Here is a 14,002-nt window from a genome sequence, read left to right as displayed (position 1 = left end):
TTCCCTTCCCTTCCCTTCCCTTCCCTTCCCTTCCCTTCCCTTCCCTTCCCTTCCCTTCCCTTCCCTTCCCTTCCCTTCCCTTCCCTTCCCTTCCCTTCCCTTCCCTTCCCCTTTCCCTTTCCCTTTCCCTTTCCTTTTCCTTTCCTTTTCCCTTTTCCTCTCCTTTCCTTTTCCCTTCCCTTTCCCTTTTTCTTTTCCTTTCTCTTCTTTCTTTCTTCTTTTGATGCTATTTTCCACTGGAGATTGTTACTAAAACCCTCACAAGAATAGCAATTTGTTACAGCATGAGAAAATGTCTATAAATCCTTAAGGACTTGTCATATTAGAAAGAATTTAACTGCACAGCATGGGCAGAAAAGCTGTAGAATCAATGATAAAAATAAATAAGGAGCAGCGGGTAGTCCAAATTGATATTGACAATACACAATACAAGCTATCTCTACCTTATTATGCTTGCCATAACCCTATAGGGAGTCTGAGGCTGGCTAATATTTTGTTATGTTAGGAAAAGTTCTGAAGAGTATCATTTTTGAATATGCTATATATTAGGTTCCTTTGTGTGTGTGGAATGGGACTGGGTATCCCCAAGGCTGTAATTCCTGTTTTAGCTGCAGGTCTCTTAAAGATGTAGTGATTTCCTTTATTTGGAAAGGAATAGGAACTGCAGACAAAGCCAAGCTACTATAGATGATGTGCTTAATGTCAGTCAAAACAAATCCAGAGGAGAATTCAAAATGGGCTGCTTTATTTTTTCTGCCACAAAATAAGAAAATTCAAGTTGGAAAGAGAATTATAAAGGAGAAAAGTACTGAGAGAGTAAACCCTCAGGTGCTCTTACAAAGTGATTTGAGTAACCACTAATCAATCACCCAAGAAGTCTGACCAGTAAGAAGTGAAGCTTACGGGACTTTGAAACTTGTGTTTGCATGTTATGAACCAGATCAATGCTGTAAGATTTGTATAGGGCTATAAACAAGTTATCTTAGCTTCACATACTTAATTGAACACTTACCTGCCAAGGAGATAGGGAGATTTCTATTGTTCACTGGGAATTTAGAAAGACTTCTAGGATAAAATGCCATCCAAATGTCCTTGGTTGTCTGTTCATTTGCAAAGCCGACTGTTACAATTCTTGGGAGTGGAGTAGGGGGCAGAGAGACACTCTTGGCTGTCATATCTGATAGCATTTTGAAATGAGGGATGAGTTGAAATTGGAATTAAGTGATCATGTGAACCATCAAACCTTGCACACTGATTTCATGCAAAGCAATAAAGCCACAATTGGATTTATGAGATAACATTGAGGAAACATCTCTAGAGATTGACATTACTAGCTTGACAGGCGACATTTCCTATTTGTGTTAGGTTTTGCTGCTGCCATTTTGAGGTGACCATTCTGTCTTCATAATAAGGCCCTGCTTGCAGCATCAGAGAAAGAGAAATTGTCAGGGGTGGGAAACACTGAGCTGAACATTAGAGGATCTTTAGTTGCCACAAGCCAGACCATTACAGAAACCCTCTCTTCATTCTTTGAAACATCAGAGAGATGGAATCTGAGATACTTTCCTCAATAAAGTCTTATGAGAATGATAAACAGCAATATGGAATATTATGAAAAAACTGTGGAAGCACAAATATTAGACCACCTGAGTCTCCTAATATGCAGTTTTAGCAATGTGATGTTTGGAGAATTAACCTTTCAGCTGCTCTTTTGCCAAATAGTCCAGGGATTATGGCTTTTCCACTGACACTGGTAAAATATTAGGGCACCTAATGGGTAGGATCATGTAAATCCTTAGAAAAGTCATCTGCAAGTGGTAGGAGATGCAGCTGCCCAGAGGGATGAGCCAACAAACCAAACTTCCCCCTCTGAAAAAATGATCAGGTTAGGAGGGAGGAATTAATTTATTGAGACTTTAATTCTGCTCATGATTTACTGGAGGTAAAGCACTATGGGTAGGCATTCAGCACTTTATTCCTTCACTAAGCCAATGGTAGTTTTCAGAATTAGCCAAGTCTGCTTGCAAAAATGGTTCTTCCCTTTCTCACTCTGCAATCTTAATCCATAACAGAAGGTAAGAGAATTGTCATATTTTTGTTGTTAATATGGTTAATTAAGCTTATAGTTTTCCTAATATTGAACCAACCCTGAATTCCTGGTATAAATCTAGGCTGATTCTAGTATATGATCTTTGTGATGTATTGCTGTAATCTCCTTGCTAGTATTTTATTTAAAATTCTTGCATCATTATTTTTTAGGGAATTTGGTCTATGATGTTCTTTCTCTGTTTTAGTTCTCCATGGTTTAGTTGTACTCTAGCCTGCCTTTTGCTCTTTTCTGAAATTTAGAAATGATATTGCCTTCCTGATATCTTTACTGCCTTTCCCCAACCAACCAAAGCTCTTTCTTTGCTAGATCTTCCTGGAATTGAATGACTTTCTTACTTTTGATGTGGGCTAACTCCTCTTGGTACTAACTCATGTTTGCTATATTTGTTGCTGTAGACCTAGTTTGTCTATTGTGGAGAGAATATTTCAATACTTCACTATTTTAAAAGTTTCACAATTTCAAAAAACATTTTTATTGGTGTTGGTTCCCCTTCTATTGATGCTATCCAAAAAATAAAAAAAGGTCTGCCTCAGGAGATAGTGGATTCCCAGTACTACATGCCATTAAACAAAGGATGGGAGACTATTTGTTAGGTATGTTGTCAAGAGTGTTCTATTTTTTTTTTAAAGGCAATTGGGGTTAAGTGACTTGCCCAGGGTCACACAGCTAGTTAGTGTCAAGTATTTGGTCTGAGGCTGGATTTGAACTCAGGTCCTCCTGACTTCAGGGCCGGTGCTCTATCCACTGTGCCACCTACCTGCCCCCTCAAGAGGTTCTTGTCCAGCTATGGGTTGGTCTAGGTAACCCCTCTGGGGTTCTTTCTAACTATCAGATTTTATGAGTCAGATCATGCCCCCCCCTCCACACTCCCACACAAATGCCTTCTTGGACAGTCTCTTTGTGTTGTAACCAAAAATAATTCATTGCCTGGTCATGGTGAAGTGGACTCAATTTGTTTTTGGACAAAAGACATAAAGCCCATTGCTGGGGTTTTTGGAGCTTGCACTCCACTGGTATAACCTTTGAGAATTCAAGGTTATCTGTATGACCCAGTGAAAAATGGGAATACAGAGATGAGTAAGACATAGTCTCCGCCCTCATGGAATTTACAATTTACTAGTAAAATGATAATAAAGATAATAATAACTAAGATCTATTTAGCAATTCTGGGATTGCAAAACACTGTATAATGTTATCTCACTTGATTCTTACATCATTCCTGTAAGGTAGATGATATTATGATTCCCATTTTTACAAATGAAGAAACAGAGGCTGAGAGAGGTTAAGTGACCTACTCAGAGACACACAGATAGTAAATGTCTGAAGTAGTACTTGAACTCAAGTATTCCTGAATTCAAATTCATTGCTTTTATGCACTGAACCACCTAGCTGCTTGTATGCCACTTAGTAGAAATAAGGCAGAGATAAAAATAATTGTAATACAAGGTAGACTATGATAAATCCCCAAAAAGACATATGAAAAGTGTCGTGGGGATGGAGGGAGGGAAAACAGAATCACAGAATTTGAGAGTCAAAAGCAACTTCACTGACCATCTAGTTCAACCCACGCATAATGGGACTACCCACTCTACCAGAGCCCATAATCAGTTGCCTATGAAGACCTCCAATAGAGGGGAACTCTTCACCTCTTTGAGGCAGCCTATTCTACTAATGGTTAGGAAGTATTTAAAAGCTGAAAATGAGAGCACTTTTTTATATTCTTCTTGCCTGTCAAGAATTAAAACAAAAACCTAGCAGAATCAGAAAGCATCATGTTTCCTGGGATATTCTTGTGGGGTTCTAAGGGGATTGGTTCCTCCCTAAGGCCTGGAGTATTATGTTCCAGATTCATGTGAATCTTCTAAGTCTGGAAAGGCAATGTACGAACTATAATTTGCCCTTGAAAGGGCAGTCCCTCTGCTCTTTGACCTCTGTCCTCTCCCTGGATATGAAAATCACATAGATTTTTGGAAAAAGTCAATTCAGATCTTTGCTGGTACATTTTAAATGCTTCCTCCCAGGAGAGAGCTGACATTTTCAGAGATGGTAAAGGAGGAGAATCAAAGCTGAAATGAAAGCTTCTTTTTCACCAAGCTGTCTGCTCAGTGACAATTTCCAAAGTGAGTCACCAAAGCTTACTTGAGATAGTCGTTATAGAAACTTCTTTACTACAGAAAAAGTCTACTCTAAGGATTGTAGATATAGACCTGGAAGGGACCTTGACTGCCATCTACTCCCACAAGTTCCTTTTACAGGTGAGAAGACAGAGGCCTAGAGAGGATATAAATTGTTTATTCAAGGTCACATGGTGGTAACTGCCAGAGTCAGGATTCGAACCAAGTTCCTTTGACTTCAGATCTAGCACCATTCACTGTACCCTGATGCCTCCATGTTTAGGAATCCTTAATAAAACAATCCCTTCTTTATATTCATATTAGGGCAGCTAGGTGGCATAGTGGATAGAGGTACCAGGCCTGGAGTCAGGAAGATTCATCTTCCTGAATTCAAATCTGGCCTCAGAGACACGTACTAGCTGTGTGACCCTGAGCAAGTCACTTACCTCTGTTTGCCTCAGTTTCCTCATCTATAAAATGAGCTGGAGAAGGAAATGGCAAACCACTCCATTATCTCTGCCAAGAAGACTCCAGATGGGGTCACAGAAAGTCAGACATGAATGAAAAACCACTTAACGACAACAACAAAAATTCTTTATGTAGACATGAATTGTTAACTCCTTTATGGAAGCCATGATCACTCACCATTGCAATCAATATTTGACTTACAAGAGAACACAGCATAATGGATAGAGGACCCAACTTGGAGTCAGGAAGTCCTGGGTTCAAATCTTGCCTCTGATATGTACTGCCTACCTTACCTTGGTCAAGTCAAATAACCACTCCATGTCTGGGGAAATTCTCAAAGTCTTTAAGTTACAAAGGAATTCTACCTTCTGCCCCTGCCCTCTTGCCGTCTGACTGAATGACTTCTTCTAGACCCACCAAGGACCAAGGCCAGCAATCTCTTCGTTTCTCACCAGCCTGTACTTCTCCATCATGCCCACCCTCCCTCCCACCAAACTCTTCAGCTTCCTTTTATATATTGTTTTCCCTATTAGAATTTAAGCTCCTTGAGGGCAGGGACTATCTTTTTGTTTGTATTTGTAGGCTCAGCACTGAGCCCTGTGCCTGGCACATAGTAAGCATTTGATAAATGCTCATTGACTGAGCGACTGACTTGGCATTTGTGGTGACAGCTTCTTCCCTGGGATTTTCCTATCTTGAGGAAATTATAGGACCAGATTTCAAACAAACAAACAAACAAGCAAACATACCCTTTCAAGGGTCATCCATCTCTCCAGCCTCTGAGTATTCATAGTATTTTTATGCCTGTTTTGATACTTCTCATATTCTGCCATTAATTGAGGTTATCTGTGTGTCTGCTTTATCTCCCCCAGCCGGTAACCTACTTGATGGCAGGTACCATACAATATTTAACTTTATATCCTTCATACAAGGCCTAGCCTAACTTTTATTTGTGTGGGTTTTACATCTATCGATATTTACCAAATTAGAATTTAAAACTGATGCATTTTAAAAATATGTAATTAATTTTAAAAAACAATGCTAAACCTATTATATGTTAACATAAAAAATTTGGTTGTCAATAAAGGTGGGTTGGAGTAGTTAACAACTTGAGCTCAGTAGAATGTAGAACTGTTTAACTTCAAAATCACAATGGAACATGGTAAGCTTCATTCATTTGTGATAGTTTTAAACGTCAAGATCACTCAGGACATCAGTGGGACGGCCTAATTTGGTAGCTATACATAGAATGTGGCAATTATAATATAGAACACATTTACTTTAAAGATCTGCTATTTCACCCATATGGGGCTTTTCTCCTCTAATACAGACTACATTGAAGAGCCCAAAGAACTTTTCTTTGTGTGGGTTACATCTATTGATATTTACCAAATTAGAATTTAAAACTGATGCATTTTTAAAATATGTAATTAATTAAAAATGCTAAACCTATTATATGTTAACACAAAAATTTTTAATGAAAAATATTTTCTAAAACAAAGGAAAAAAATCAGTAAGAAGAGTGGTATTGTTTTACACACACACACACACACACACACACACAGTCTTTTAGATGTCTAGCTTCATAGAAGACCACCAGATTCTCATATCTGTTTTATGTACTCAGTCTGTTGTGATGTCTTGGTTGAAGTATATCAAGAAGATCTGGCCTCACACAAATATGCAGTTGGAAAAGGAAAGAGTATTTTATTTATTTTTAAACAAGTTTTTACTTGATATCTTTTATTTTTACATCACCATATTTATCCCCACTATTCTTCCTCTTCCTTGAGAACTCTCCCATATAACAAATAGTATTTTTTAAAGACAAAAAAAGAGGAGGCAGCTAGGTGGTGCAGTGGGTGGAGCACCGGCTCTGGAGTCAGGAGGACCTGAGTTCAACTCTGACCTCAGACACATGATACTTACTACCTGTGTGACCATGGGCAAATCACTTACCCTTGATTGCCTAACCCCCCCCCCAAAAAAAAGGACAAAAAAAGAGAAGAAAGAAGAAAAAAATCAGTACAACTGATCAATACACTGAAAAAGCCTGAAAACATGTGTGATGTTTAGCACCTGTGTCCCTCCCATCTCCACATAGGGGTAGGTTGAGAGTATCCTTTCTTTGTTCAAGGCATGCTTGATCTTTATAATTTTGTTACATTCACTTTGGACATTTTTGTGTATGTGGTTTTCTTTCCATTTACGTTGTTGGAGTTGTTGATATATTGTTTTCTTGGCTCTGCTTACTTCACTCTTCAGCAGTCCTGTAGATCTTTCCATTCTTCTCTGTATTCATCACATAAATCATTCCTTACAACACAATAATATTCCATTATATTCATGGACCACAATATGTTTAACCATTCCCCAATCGATGGGCATCTACTTTGTTTCCAATTCTTAGCTATCACAAAAAGTGCTGCTATAAATATTTTTGTTGTTTATAAGGGCTTTCTTCTTCTCATTGGCTTCCTTGGGTTAGCCTCATAATTTGAATCTCTGGCTCAAAGTGTATGGATGTTTTAGTTACTTCATTTGCATAATTCCAAATTGCTTTCCAAAATAGTTGTACCATTTCACATTTCCAATAATAATGCATTAGTGTGCCTATCATTCCACAATCTTTCCAACATTGACTTGCCATTTTAATTTTTGGTCATCTTTGCCAATTTGCAGGGTGTGAGGTGAAACCTTAGAGTTACTTTAATTTACATTTATCTTATTATTGATGATTCAAAGCATTTTTCATGTGGTTATAAATATTTAAGGAGGTGCATATTAGCAGGCAAATAACATCTTAGTATTAGTGTGAGAATAATTTTGGCCTTGCATAACCCCTTAAAGAGTCTCAAGACCCACCAGTGGTTCACAGACTACACTTTAAAAATCACTACCTTAGTGTATTTTTTATAGGAGTTACTGTAACAAAGATTTTATTCAACATTTGGTGGCCAGCCTTTGGGTAACATGCCTCTATATGATATACACAAATAGATTTAGAGCTGGAAGGGACATTAAAGGTTATCTGGACCAAACTCATTGTTGCTGAATTGTTTTAGTTGCATCTGGCTCTTCATGACCCAAATGCATTGCTTTAGGAATGAGGAAACTGAGAAGTGACTTGGTGATAGATGAAATGTAAACTCCTGAAGGCAAGGGTTCTTTCACATTTGTCTTTGTATCCTAATCGCCTAATGCAGTGCCAGGCAAATAGGCAATATTTAATAAATAATCATGGATTGATTGCTTTACTGCTCAGTGTAACTCATGGGTAGGAAGAGGTAAAACCAGGATGTGAACCCGTATCTTTGACTCCAAAACCATTGCTCTGTTGTACCATATTGATACTCAGTCATTTAATTAGTCAATCGATCAATCAATATCCTGCGCACTATGCTAAGTATCGGTGATAAAAAGAATAAACAAACAGTTTCTATACTCATGGAGCTTACATTCGAAGAATTTATTTAAATACTGTAAGGATCTATGATTTTGTCAACATAGCCACTATACAGATTACATCCTGCCTTCAAATAATAGAATCATTAATTGTAGGTTTTGAGCTGAAAGGGAATTTAGAGGCCATCAATCCCAAATTCTTCTTTTTACAGATGAGGAAACTGAGGATCAGAGAGGTTAAAGGACTTTCCCTAGGTCATACAGCTAGTAAATATCTGAGGTAAAATTTGAATACAGGTCTTCCTGACTTCAGGTCCAGTGCCCTATACACTATACTATGTAGTCTCTAAAAATTAGGAATGTATCTGCCATGACTTGGATTTGAACCAAGGTCACTATGGTCCTAGTGCAGGGTACTACTACCTCTATATGATCACAGCCAATCACAAGGAGACAGAGTTATAATGTGACAGTCACTCAAAAAGTCATCAGAGGATCACAGATATAGAGCTAGAAGGAACCTGAGAAGCCGTCTAGTTGGGCTGCCTCCTTTTTTTTTTAAATAGGTAAAGGAAACTGAGGCCCTTAGAGGTGAAGGGGCTTGTCCATTCATACAGCTAGTAACTGGCTGACCTAGGATCCCTGTGGTCACCTTGGGGGGGAATCTTTCAGACTCTGACTACCTTGGATCTTAGACAATGGTCTGTTCACCAGGTCCTGGCTGAATGTTTACTACTTGGTAGGATCTGCCAGAGCTATTCTACACAGTGTATTTATACATCTATCTATTTCTTCTTGCCCTTTCCAGACTTATGCAGGCTTTTGGTATTGACAACTAGCTCTTTCTTGGAAAGTTGAATTGTTATTCATGCTTGTGTATGTGTGTATGTGTGTGTGTGTGTGTGTGTGTGAGAGAGAGAGAGAGAGAGACAGAGACAGAGACAGAGAGACAGAGAGAGACACAGAGGGAGAGAGAGACAGACAGACAGACAGAGACAGAGACAGAGAGAGACACAGAGGGAGAGAGAGAGAACATCTGGGCTTGCACGCTACCTGAAGATGAGAACACAAAGGATTTCCTTCCTCTCCCAGGTCTAGAAGAATGTGGCATCTCTGCTTTGAATGCTACACCTGCAACAATTCTCACACCCTGAGAGTTATTTGGAAAGCAAAGAATGAAGGTTTAATCGCTTCCTTTATGTGTATAATGATTGCCACTTCTCTGAGTTTGGATAAATGCTCATTCTCCAGGTAAGGCAATGACTGGCTACTGGGTATGGTGGATGGCTTATGTTTCAGCCTCCACCGTCTCCTCTTTGAAAGTAGGCTACCAACTTCCAAATTCAGCAATGGGCTCGTGTTGGTTTACATTCCTTATATGAAGAGGCTACTTAACTTTTTTTTTTTTAGAAAACAAAAAAAATGAAATTAGGTGCTGAAGTGAAAGAAAACAGATTGCAAGGATTCATTTCCAAACAGGGCCAGTTTTCAGTTCTTAGGTCAGAGCAAAGATGGAAAAGGGGTGGTGAGAGAAAAAGGGGTGCTTCGGTCCCAAGCAAGCAGCAAGTAGCCATTTCAGAGTTGGCTGGGCATATTTACTCAATTCCTTGGCCATTCCTTGATAGAAATCAGATTTGTTTATTCTGGGTAAAAATCAGGACAATTGCTTTTTCCCTCACTGTGATCATGGTATTCATCAATTCAGGACCGTCTTGATTACCTCCAGACAGATGGCAACCCCAATTTGCAGCTCTGTATGCGTCTCTGTACGTGTTGTTGTTTGCTAGACCCGGTAAACTGATTGGAAGTGGTGATAACAATACCATTTCTGGTGTTAAATTCCTCACTGATTGAGCTATTAGGAGCTGTTACTGCCCTTGGTACCTGAAATCATTTACAATTTGGAAAGGTTCATTTCCACCTAGACTAATTTGTGTTAGGTGACTCTGCTCTTTCTCTCTTATAATTGCAATTAATGTCAAAAATATTTTTATTTACTACTTTTAATCCTGAAAAGTCTTCACTTTAAGAGGAATATGTGCAAAGTCCTGCCATGGTCTTCTGTGGAAAACTGGATAAGAACCCTGGAAAAACAGAGCGTGCAGGTTAGAATACAGCTTATTATTGTAAGTAACTAGGGACAGGATGTGCCTTTAAATGAGATGCTATCATTCTGAGAGATATTCCTTATAATCCATAAGGAGTTTTATTTCTTTTGATTGTTAGGAAAGCTGGCATGAGATCACCGAGCTCCAGAGTTTTAGGACTGGTAGGAATCTTAGAGATCATTTTGTCACTGATTTGATGATGGAAAGGGATTTAGCGGTCAATCTAATCTAACTCTCATTTTACAGAGAAGGAAAATGAAGTCCCAAATGGTTAAATGACCTGTCCAAGAACCCATATGTAATAATTAGAAGTAAAATCAAGATTTCATATGATTGCAAATTTACATCTATAAAGCACCTTAGAGCAGTGGTGTCAAATTCAAATAGAAATAGGGGCCACTGATCCATACATAAAGACACCTGCAGGTTGCCTATTGACTTAGTTTTAAAATATAGTATCTATTTTTATTGTGTTTTTATTTATTTTGTTAAATATTTTCCAATTACATTTGCAATCAGCCTATATGTTTAGCACCTCTGCCTTAGACACCATCTAGAGTACAGGGGCAGAGAATCAAAAAGATTTGTTCCATAAAATTTGGACTGAGTTGAAAGGCCACACCCAAGGACCTAGAAGGCCACATGTGGCCTCAAGGCCACAGGTTCCCCACACCTGATCTAGACCAGTCCCCTCATTTTTGTAGAGGATAAACTAAAGCTCAGAGATGCCCAAAATTATATTGATAATAAGAGGCAGAGGAAGGATTTGAACCCAGGTCCTTTGACCCCAAATCCATCATTCTTTCCCATAACTACAGTGCTTCCTCTAAAATCTTATGATTTTAAGTTAGTACTTCCCTCACTATGCTGCACTGCCTCCTTGTTATAGCAAATTCATCATCATCAATTCATAAATTTGTTTTGTCGGTTATGTGCCCAAGACTATGCTAGGCACTATAGGGGAATTCAGATGTAATGACTTAGTGCCTGCCACAGTCTAGGAAAGGAGACAAAATTCTTCTATCAAGTTATTATGCAAATTACAAGGGCTAAATATCTTAATAGTTTGTTTAATTGTTTAGGCTCAGCTCTGCTTCTTATCACTTATGTGACAATGGGCAAGTTGTTTTCCTCTTTGGGACCAGTTTCCTTAACTGGAAAATTGGCATAAGGGCAGCTAGGTGTCACAATGGCCAGAGTTTGAGGCCTGGAGTCAGGAAGACTTGCCTTCCTGAGTTCAAATGTGACCTCAGGCACTTACTAGCTTGTGACTCTGGGCAAGTCACTTAACCTTGTTTGCCTCATTTTCTTATCTGTAAAATGGGCTGGAGAAGGAAATGGCAAACCATTCCAGTATCTTTGCCAAGAAAACCCCAAATGGGGTCACAGAGTCAGGCATGACTGAAATGACTCAACAACAAAATAGCCATAATGAATCTTTGAAAACTGTATCTCACTATTTAAATAATAAAGCAATTTTTAATGAAATTGCTCATACCTCCTCATGCTGTAGATTTGACTAGATCCCACTGCTTACACACACAAGGCTGAGTGCACTGAGCCAGCTGCTTCTCCGTTACAGAAAGCTGTGGACAATGGCACACTTTTGTATTCCCTTAGGGTTATGACTGTCTTTTTCAGTAGCTGTCCATACAAACTTTCCTGAAAGGGAATGACCTCAAAATGGAAAAGAACATCAGTGAATCAACTGGATGCTCACTCATATTTTTCTTTCTTTTCAAGCCAGATCCCTTCCCCTCTTGGCCCTCAGTTTCCCGATTTGTATAATGAAGGGGCTGGACTATCTAGGTTTAAGGTTCTTTCTATAGCTTATAGCTAGAAAAGACTTCAGAGGCTCTAGAGTCCACCCCTATCATTTTACAAATGAGAAAACTGAGACTCCTGGGGATTAAGTGACTTGACCAGGGTCACACAGCTAGTGTCTAAGGCTGGATTTGTACCCAGGTCTTTCTGACTCCAAGTCCAATGTTCTATCTATTATGTAATATTGCTTCTCAAGAACATCTTATCATTTTTTTTAACACAGATTTTTAGTCCTTCCTTCAGCCCTGCTGTCTATGTGTTCAGAGAAAGACAGAATCACATCATCATCTTTCTCTTATTGTTACCAAGAACCAGTATAACAGGTCTGAATTATGTCATAAAAAAATGGGTTACTTATCTTTTTCACCCGCTTGAGAGAGGATATTTTAATTTGAGCAATGCCCATCCTGCTTAGGCTCCAGCCTTCTCATAACCCATGATGTGGCTAGAGTTCATGAGATATGAAAGGAGTGTTGGAGATTAATTAGAACTACCACATTGTGACACAAATGCCATCAAGCCTTTTCAAATTACACTTAATTAATATTTGCTTACAGAATTTCCTTTCTCTGCTGAGCATCTTGCATTTTAACTGTATTTTTTTTCCCTTGTGTTCATGTCCTTGACTGCTTTGGGTGCTACTGTCCAATTTCTTTTCCACTTCATTCCCTTTATAGACGTTAGGAATAAATGAAGACACGGCATAATGAGCATTTCACTTCAGAAATTGGTGTCATCCTGTTACACAGAAGACCCCTGCTAGGCAATGAGCAAAAGCCTGGCTGCAAGACTGCTGCCTCCAGAGGAGGCTGGAACTATGGTTCCATACATCCCCACCCAACCCAACTTCTCGAGAAATCTGCATTTAAAAAATGGTAAGATGTTATTCAGAAGCAGCATTGTATAATAGATAGAACATAGGACTTGGAGTCAGGAAGACTTGAGTCTACAAAGTACTATATATATATTCTTTAGATTGAGTTTCATAACAGTCTTCTTTTCCTCAGGGTTCCTATCAAATAAGGTAAGAAGGGTAAGAATCATTATTTCTATTTTACAGGAGAAGCCTTGAAAGGTAAAATATTTGTTTGAGGTCACATGGCTAGTATGTCAGACCCTGGATTTGAACCCAAGTCCCCTCCCTCATCATTTATTGTCCTTTCCATTATACCACATAGCTCCATTGTTGCATTCTCAAATTATTTTGTTTGTGCTAGTCTTGATTCTTCTATTAGTAGAAGTCCCTTCACCAGAACTCCATATATACTTTGAAATCACAGATTGCATGCTTATCCCTCCTAGTCCTGTTTCTATCCCTCTCCTTACTTCACTTGTATCCTCATCACTCCCCTCACTCCTCATTGTCTTCACCAGAGATGGGTACTTAGCAGCTGTTAAATAATGCTTGCTGAATGAAATAAAGGGAATGGAATTATTTTAGAAAAGAAAATCAGATTTAGTGTGTGTGTATGTGTATTTGTGTGATTTCTGTGTGTGCACACTTGTGTATAAAAGAAGCCAAGCGAATTATAGTGGAAAGAATTCTAGATATGGAGTCAGAGGACCATGGTTTGGATCTTGGGTTTGGCATTTACTGTGTGGTCTTAGGCAAATCCTTTCACCTCTCTGGGCCTTATTTTTTCATGTGTAAAAAGATGGGTACTGATGAATTCTGAGGTCCCTTTCAAGCTCTAATTCTATGATTAATCCTAAGTATGTGATTACTCCTAATTTAGTGAAATACTAGAGTATCTATGAATATTAAATACCTATAGGCAAGTCCTGAAAAAAAATAGTTTGTGGGGTCCCAAAGAAACCCCATTATCACTGGCTATTCTATCATTTCCTTTAATTAGGTTTTAATGGGACTTTATGGTGAGAGTGGCTAAGTTCTATATTAATTGGAGATATTTGGCTTATTTTTTAGTGATGATGTGAGTTGAATGTAGAGGGTTGGAATCAGTTCTGATTTT

Source organism: Vombatus ursinus, unplaced genomic scaffold (assembly GCF_900497805.2).
Source record: "Vombatus ursinus unplaced genomic scaffold, bare-nosed wombat genome assembly UNPS02014786.1, whole genome shotgun sequence".
NCBI lineage: Eukaryota > Metazoa > Chordata > Mammalia > Diprotodontia > Vombatidae > Vombatus > Vombatus ursinus.
The sequence above is the reverse complement of the archived record's forward strand: the minus strand, read 5'-3'. Positions refer to the sequence as shown.